General features: G+C 36.3%; 1 long non-coding RNA gene across 2 annotated transcripts; it reads right to left on the bottom strand.

The window, feature by feature from the left end:
- Positions 1 to 4,042: 4,042 nt before the first annotated feature.
- Positions 4,043 to 8,217, bottom strand: LOC127963291 (uncharacterized). 2 transcript variants are annotated; one of them, XR_008154770.1, is made up of 5 exons: positions 8,074 to 8,217; positions 7,801 to 7,868; positions 6,825 to 7,011; positions 6,609 to 6,746; positions 4,043 to 4,063 (listed from the first exon to the last, which is right to left on the bottom strand). It is a non-coding gene; the product is annotated as an uncharacterized LOC127963291 (long non-coding RNA). The 2 variants fall into 2 exon arrangements; XR_008154771.1 differs by lacking the exon at positions 4,043 to 4,063 and having other exon boundaries at positions 6,422 to 6,746.

Raw genomic sequence — 8,217 nt, 5'->3', positions numbered from 1 at the left:
CTCCTGCACTTTGGAATGTGTTGCCTCTATCCTTAAAAACCTCATCAGGCATGGATATTTTTAAAAAGGGATTGAAGACTTATTTATTTAATCAAGCCTTTGGCGTTTGATTAGGTCTGAGAACTGTGAGTGATTTATGGTTTGATTTTCTTGTGTCTTGTTTTTAATGTAACTTATTGTTGGTATGTATTTTAGAGTTAGTGATCAGCCTACTTATGGACAGCACTTTGGTCCATTCTAATGGTTTTGAAAGTGCTTTATAAATAAAAGTTGAGTTGAGTTTTAAATGGTATATGATTCTTACCTTTTTGTAGTAAGACAGCACTCACCATACTGGACATCTGGTTATAGATGTGCCACTTGGTGGTCAGTACAGATGGCATGGCTGGTGGCATGTGATGCCCTAACTGGTCACATGCAGCAAGGTATTGCAAGGACATCTTTACAAAATCATCACTATGTTGTTAATGCAGTTTGTGATACAGCATAGAGAACGGTCCCTCACCAGCTTTGTCACATGTTTATCATACAAATGTCTGTTTAAACACACAGATAACCAAGTCAAAGTTTATTGTTAATTTAAAAGAGTTCCCTTTTAGCAGTGCACAGGGAAAGGTGTGATTTATCCCAGAACAAAAAACACAATTGACTGTATACAGACAAGATCTTTGATGCAAGGGACATCACAGAAGTCTGGCAAGGTCACCCACAGTGCGTCATGTGTTGGAGTGTTATTGTTCTGAGTCTGACACCCATCAAAGGTCAAGCAAAGATCAATGGGGGTCGTTTACACGTCCTGAGAAGAACCTCAGATGCAGAATCTTTTGAAAGAACCTTAAAAAAGAACTTTTACATGCACTAAATTTGAACAGTATTACAAAACAATATTAAAGTGTAAAATAAAAAAAAAAAGTTATATTACCATTACAGCCTAGTTAACAAAATTTTCAGTCCTTAATTGCACATGCCTATAAATTTTTGCCTATATTAAAAACAATTCTCTCATGATTCACCTGTAATGAAGTTTGCATTGAACATCTGCGGTATGCCAGATCCAGCTGATCATGGGGCCACATGACCAGCTTCTGGATGTATTGCTGAAACTGCTTTCAGGAAATACCAGGCAGCATCACAAGATTATCACCCACAAACACAGAAGTCAGAGAGACAAGCAGATCAGCGTTGAAGATGGTGGAAATACTGCGAACAACACAACTATTAAAACAGTTATTACTACAATTATGATGTTATTTATGATCATGATCAACTGAGCATGTCAAAGAAGTATGTGTCTTGTTTTTTTTTTTTTACACACACATCAGTTGAAACCAGCAGATCATTTGTTGGCTCTACGGTAACAAAACTGAAAATGATAGACATAATTACATTGGAATGCACATAGAATTACAGGAATAGATATTAAAAACTCACCATGTGGTGTGGCTGGCGTAAGTGAGCTTTGGGTGTATGGAGGAGATGCCTGACATCAGCAAGTCAAGATGCAGATGACTTTTTTTTCTTCAGCCCTAATGTTCTGCTGTTAGTCTGCAGGATTTATTTTTCTGCTGCTTGTGTCTTTTACTCTAATTAATTAATATAGCTGCAGAAGATGTATACCTCTACAATAAAATAATATGAATTATTTGCACTAAGTGAAACAAAACGGTATAAACAATAAGTAAACACAGCAAATAAATCACAATAGCCCTGAGATGCTCTGAGCATCTGTTCTCCAGCTTCCACATTCTGCAAAAGTAGACAACACATTAGATATTATGATAAACAATACACGGCGAAACCCCAAAAACGAAAGTTAACATATATCAGATGTATTTGAATGTATAGCTATATTATCAAGCACTCATAAACAAATCTGTACAAATAGGGCACGGTGCACTGAACTAATTAAAATAAATTTTCCGTGTTTGTTTTATTGACTTATTTATTACAAGTGTTTTACCTGTATTGTGAAATGTACAGTTTATTGCGCTGTATTTTAGAGTTAACGAAAATGTCCGCGAAATGAATGCATAATGTCCCGGTGATGATTTTTAACATTTAGTTCTTACCGTGAGAGTGGCAGACTTGAGTGAATCAAATTAAGTCAAGGCACTGGACTTTAAAAAAAAAAAAACTATTTTCGTTTTCTTGTTGTCTTTTTTTGATGATTTGCAGCAGAAAGCTTAAGAAAATTGTCAAACCAAGCCAGTACACGCTTCTGCGTGCATTAGCCTACACATTAAAAAGAAGGGGAAAATGACTTGCGTCTGTGAAGATCATGAATTAAACACACACACACACACACATATATAATATTCAAAAGAGGTCTACGTATTGTCCCTGTTTCTCCCGACGCTTCTGCATGCATTACATTCAAAGAGAAAACGGAGAATTTATAGAATGAAACTATACCCTGCTAACACACGACGTAACAGTTACGTAACGTACTGGTAATTTTTGGTAATTCCATGACTTACCAATTGACAACGTAACTACGACGTCGCATGCCCGTAATTTTATTACCATCACATTACCAACTCACAACGTCGTCAGTACGTCCTTCCAACGTGACCAGATAACCAAGAACGTCCCAGATAGGTCCTCTATTGGTAATATATTGGTAACTTCATGACTTACTGGCAACGTAACTACAACGTCGTATGCACGTAATATCATTACCATATTTTTTTTTACGTTCTTTATATGCTCTCTGAGTATAGAGCTATTTAAAGAGTGTAATTAAACTTCAGACACAAGATTAAACGTTCCTTAAAGATAAAATATGTTTATTTTCACCAAGTCAGAATATGGACATGCTTTCAATATATAGTGACGTGACATACAGGCGCTCGCTTCCACAACTAACGCACCACGCGCACAGTATTGACAAGAAAAGAGATGTGAAACTTTCTATCTCGTAAGGAGTTATGAACGTGAAATAATGACACAGACTGGCTACACCATCTCATCTGCCGCAGAGACCGTTCCCAGATAGCAAACAGTCATTGAAACTATGCTGAATCAACATTCCGTTGTCAACGTTAAGTCATTGAATCAACATCGAACTCTGATGTTGATTCAACATCATTTTGCACCCTGATTTAATATTGAAACAATGTTGAAATTCTGTCCATAGATCAACGGAATTTCAATGGTATTTCAATTATCAGGAATATTGAAACAATGTTGAAATTTCAACTGAACTAAGGATCAACGTGATTTCAATGGAATTTCAATCGTTTTTAAATGTTAATTTTAAATGTAATGCCATAAATTAAATAGCCTGCTTTATCTACAGCCAGGATGTTAAAAATTAATGGAACAGTTTAAATCTTGAATAAAACACAGAACACACCATACAATTTAAAATCAAATTAATGTTTATTAGCCTCTCTACTCTTTATTTACACTTCATTGTCATCTGATGCCTGCATAAGTTGTCGTCCAGTCCCTCCTGCCCCGGTCTGGCGCATAGCGCAGCCACTTTTGGGTGAAAATTGGGTGATGGTAGATGTCCCCATCTGCTGAGTAAGAGTATCTAAAAACAGAAGATAAAATCACAATGCAAAAAAAATATAGCATTTAAGTTAAACAGAACATATACTTGTACTAATTCAGTAGTGCAGTAGGAGCAGTAGTGTTGTAGGCTAGATCATATTTCCCCTATATTCAAAGCACTTTTCAAAACTGCCTGTTCATGGATGTATTCGAATTAAAGGGAGGCAAAAAGGATTAGCTTGCAGTGACCTCTTTCATAAGTAAAATGTATGAGGCCAATTGACCCAAAAAAATTTATGTTTATTATTTTATTAGTTCAGAAGTAGTTGTTAACACCACAAATTTAATATAAATAACTGGATACTAATTAAATAGTTAATGTAGATTAGAGTTACCATAGACAAAAGATGCTTTGACAAAATAATCATAGACAAAAACCATTGCATTCAGTTTTTGACGAGGTTTCGGGCTGGAAAACCAATTGCAAGTGATGCAAGTTGTTTGCAGAAATAAAATAAAATGAAATCAAAAATGTTGTTTTGCTTACTTGGTGTGCAATAGTGATCTGTAAAAGAACAGAAAAGACAAAAATCTCTGTTAAAAACTGCAATTAAAATTCACAATCATACAGTGTGACTGTACTTTATACATATGTACTCCGGTAACCAATCTGTTATTAAAAATATAAAAACAGTATATAAACAACATAATATACAAATTAAATATACAGTGGTTTATTCTTTTCAGCTACAGTTGATGTTATAATAGCATTCAAGAAATAAATGTAAAATATAAGAAACAAAATACACTTTAATGTAGGCCTATAAAATATACAATTCTCATTAAAGCTAATGAATTACGCCCCATTAACTGGACTCCCCCGCCCTCTCAGATTTTAATGCTAAAATATGCTATTTTTTATGCTGCACTTTCTTCCTATAGTGAATATCAAGCTACAATATATCTGTTTGTCAGCTCAAATGTTTCAGTGGTAGAACTTTTGCCTGGCGTGTCAGAGGTCGGGGTTTGGGTTTTAAACCACACTTGTATGTTTTTTTTTTTTTAATGTATTTATCAAAACTGATTATGTTTATCAGTTGTTGTATATCAGACAGGGATACGTTTGTGTATATTTATGTTTAGTAATTTCACCGGAACGAATAGACCGTCTGGTCTCCACAACGGATTGAAGTGCGTGTCCGAGTGCAGACCTTATACAGTGCAGACTGTACACAGCATCCGGGCCACTGATCGCAGCGACAACAAACACTTTGATCACTTGATAAAAAAATAATAAAAAATAAAACATTTCAACTCTAGATCGCCTCTTATTAAATTAAACTTATTGTACTTACGTACAATTGATGCTCAGCTAAATAACTGGAGATGTTATATTTGTATTGATACATTCGTGCCGCAAGATGTTTCTATTATGAAGACTGGAAGACTATAATAGTCTGGACTCTGAGTTTTTGCTAACTTTATAACATAGAAGACAACCACGAAGTACTTTTGGCAGATTTTGACATATTGGTAAAATGAAAATCAATTTCAGTGAATGCAGCACTGCGTTGGTTAACCAACTCAAACAGTACACTGACTGAACTGCTATGAAGAGAGAACTGAAGATGAACACCGAGCCGAGACAGATAATGAACAATAGACTGATTCGTTCACAAGTGAAGAACCGGTTGCATCGGTTTTCGGATCACCAGTAGTTCTTTCGGACAGTTTGATTCAATAAACCGGTTGAAGAAAATGATTCACCGGTTCTTTTGCCCTCGACGTAATGCCTTCGGTTTACCTGCGCTCATAACACTAGCACAGAATCAGTTCAGAATCAATCACCAAAAGAATCAGTTCAGTTCAGACGCTCTGTGTGTCAGTCTGCTTCACGCTGAATCACACATGCGCAGTATCATCAGCTACTCGGTTCTTCTTATCTGTCTCGGCTCGGTGTTCATCTTCAGTTCTCTCTACACAGCAGTTCAGTCAGTGTACTGTTTGAGTAAATGAATTACTCCAGGATATTGGTTTGTTTGAACTCAGAGGGAGTGTCAGCCACATTAAAAAAAGCTAACAGTTTAAGTCATTTGTGGATTAATGCGTATTAGAGATGCGAACCGTTTAAAACGATTCAGTTCGATTTGGTGAACTGAATGATTCGTTCGCGAACCGGATATCCAGACTGCTTTGTTTTGAACTCTCTCACACAACAGACACGGAAGAGAAGACAATGCTGAATAAAAGTCGAAGTCTTTGCTATTTATGGACCAAAATGTATTTTCGATGCTTCAAAATATTCTAACGGACCCTCTGATGTCACATGGACTACTTTGATGATGTTTTTCTTCTCTTTCTGGACATGGACAGTATACTGTACACACAGCTTCAATGGAGGGACTGAGAGCTCTCGGACTAAATCTAAAATATCTTTAACTGTGTTCTGAAGATAAACAGAAGTCTTACGGGTTTGAAACAACATGAGGGTGAGTTATTAATTACATAATTTTGCTATCTGGGTGAACCTTTAAGCATGACTGTTGAAATTAAATTGTAATACTTAACAATAAGGGTCCATTTGTAACATTAAGGAAAGCTGCAGAAGTATTGTTCCTTGTTAGAGTGTGTTCATTACTATTACTAATAGGTTTCCTTTTTATATTTTAAAGTTTTTTTTTTAACATTGGTAATCTATGAAATAACTTTAATGATCAATATAATAATTAATATTAATATTACATTTTTATTCATTTACAAAGTATGGTTCAGTACTTTTACTGATTTTTTTTTTAATAGTAAAGCTCTATTTTAGTTTTCATTCAGTATCCATTTTAAAAACTATTGGTTGACACATTTGGTACATTGGCCAGTGTGGTCCAACCTAGCTATCAGTATTGGTAAAATCCACTATTGGTCAATCGCTAGTTGATAATACTGTGGTGCGGTGTGTGGATGTCCAGCATTTGTACAGTTCTGCTGCTTTGGGCGTCGTCATTCCCGTCACCAGTGTATTGGCTGATTACTTTTACTGAGCATGTAGGGAAATTTACTCTGCATTTAAAGGGATGGTTCACCCCAAAATGAAAATTTGCTGTTAATTTACTCACCCTCAGGTCATCCAAGGTTTTTGCAGTAGAACAGTAAAGGTGTTTTAGGTGAAACCGTTGCCCTTGGTGATTCTTAAATGCAAGTCAGCGGCTGCCGGTTTTTGAGAAAAAAACAACAGGACCAAATACCGGTGGCTCCTGGTGACACATTGAGATCTAATGAAGAGAAATTATTGGTCTGTACAAGAAAATGAACACTACTTACAACAGTATTACCTTTAACCCAAAGCCTGGGCAACCAGCTGTCAGCGCGTTCACAACTGTCCACAGACGCAACTTCTCTGTTGCATGACAACGGATGCACGCACGAGATACTGGAGCTCATGACGCTGTTTGCCGGCGCAGCATCGTGATGTCTATCAGCCATCGGCGATGGACGATGGAATCGTCTATCGGCCCAACCCTAAACAGGATGACATAATTAAACAATTGTACACCATTTTGAATACATTTTTAATATTTGTTAGCTAAACAAATGCACAGCTTCCACCAAGAAAAAAAAGCAAGCAGTCATGTGACTAGAACTGACTCAATCAGCTTCCTTTCGGGGTGAAATTCCCCGTTGTTTTTGAAAAACGGGGTGCACAAAAACACTGCAGGGTTTGTTTTACTTTTCTTCGAAAATAAATCCTGTACCAGAGTTACAGCAAGGGTTTTTCAGTGGTGGAAATCCTTTACTGAAATGTCCTTGTTGTAACGGAGATCCCAGCTGATGGATGCCTAGCAACGACAGACACCTCAGGCACGTGCGTGTGTGTTAACTGGGCGCATTGACACACGCAACCACACGCCTACAGACATATTTAGCTGAGCAAGCCAAATGAAGCGAGCGAAAAGACCATTTTCGACAAAGGGCAATGAAGTTACTTGCAAAATATGTTGCGCGGTATTAAAATGAAGTAAAATAGTTGTGCAAGTACAATGCTGTATCACTTGCGATGCAAACATCCACAAGCAAATGAAAGCCGATGAGTACAACTGATGAATAGATTACACTTTAGATTAGGGGTGCAGAAAGCTTTGTAAATGATTTATAATGTTTATTGAGATAATAGTACAATGTTGACATTTCAATGATTTATAAGTGATTAATAATATATTAACTAGTAACTATTAACCCTTAAGGATTTTGTTTGATTCAGTTGTTTACTGAAGGCCCTGACTGAAACCCCAGGGTACTCAGGGTACTTACTGTCTGACAGCAGGTTCACTCAGACTCTGCTCAACATCACTGAAGAGTCCAGGAACAAAATAAGCCATCTGACACAGAGACAACAATATTTACTCTGCAGTTCCAGGTTCATTAGAAGGAAACAAGATGAAGCAGAGGTAAAATGCAGATAAAAGACAGAATAATATATATAACAACAATAATAACATATGTGATATACAAATTCTACTACTAATAACATAGTCTTAAAATAACGGAATCTATATTTTTAATTTTAGGTTGAGTGTGACTTACGTTTTGATGTCAGGGACTTCTTAAAATTGGTGAAATATATTCTGAAAAAGGCATATTAATGTATTTCATGAGCTTCTTTCATGAGTATTTCATGAGCTTCTTTTCATGAGTTCACCTGTATTTCTAAGTCAGTATCTCCCTTCA

This window comes from Carassius gibelio, chromosome B8 (assembly GCF_023724105.1).
Source record: "Carassius gibelio isolate Cgi1373 ecotype wild population from Czech Republic chromosome B8, carGib1.2-hapl.c, whole genome shotgun sequence".
NCBI classification, from domain to species: domain Eukaryota; kingdom Metazoa; phylum Chordata; class Actinopteri; order Cypriniformes; family Cyprinidae; genus Carassius; species Carassius gibelio.
The sequence above is the reverse complement of the archived record's forward strand: the minus strand, read 5'-3'. Positions and strand labels throughout refer to the sequence as shown.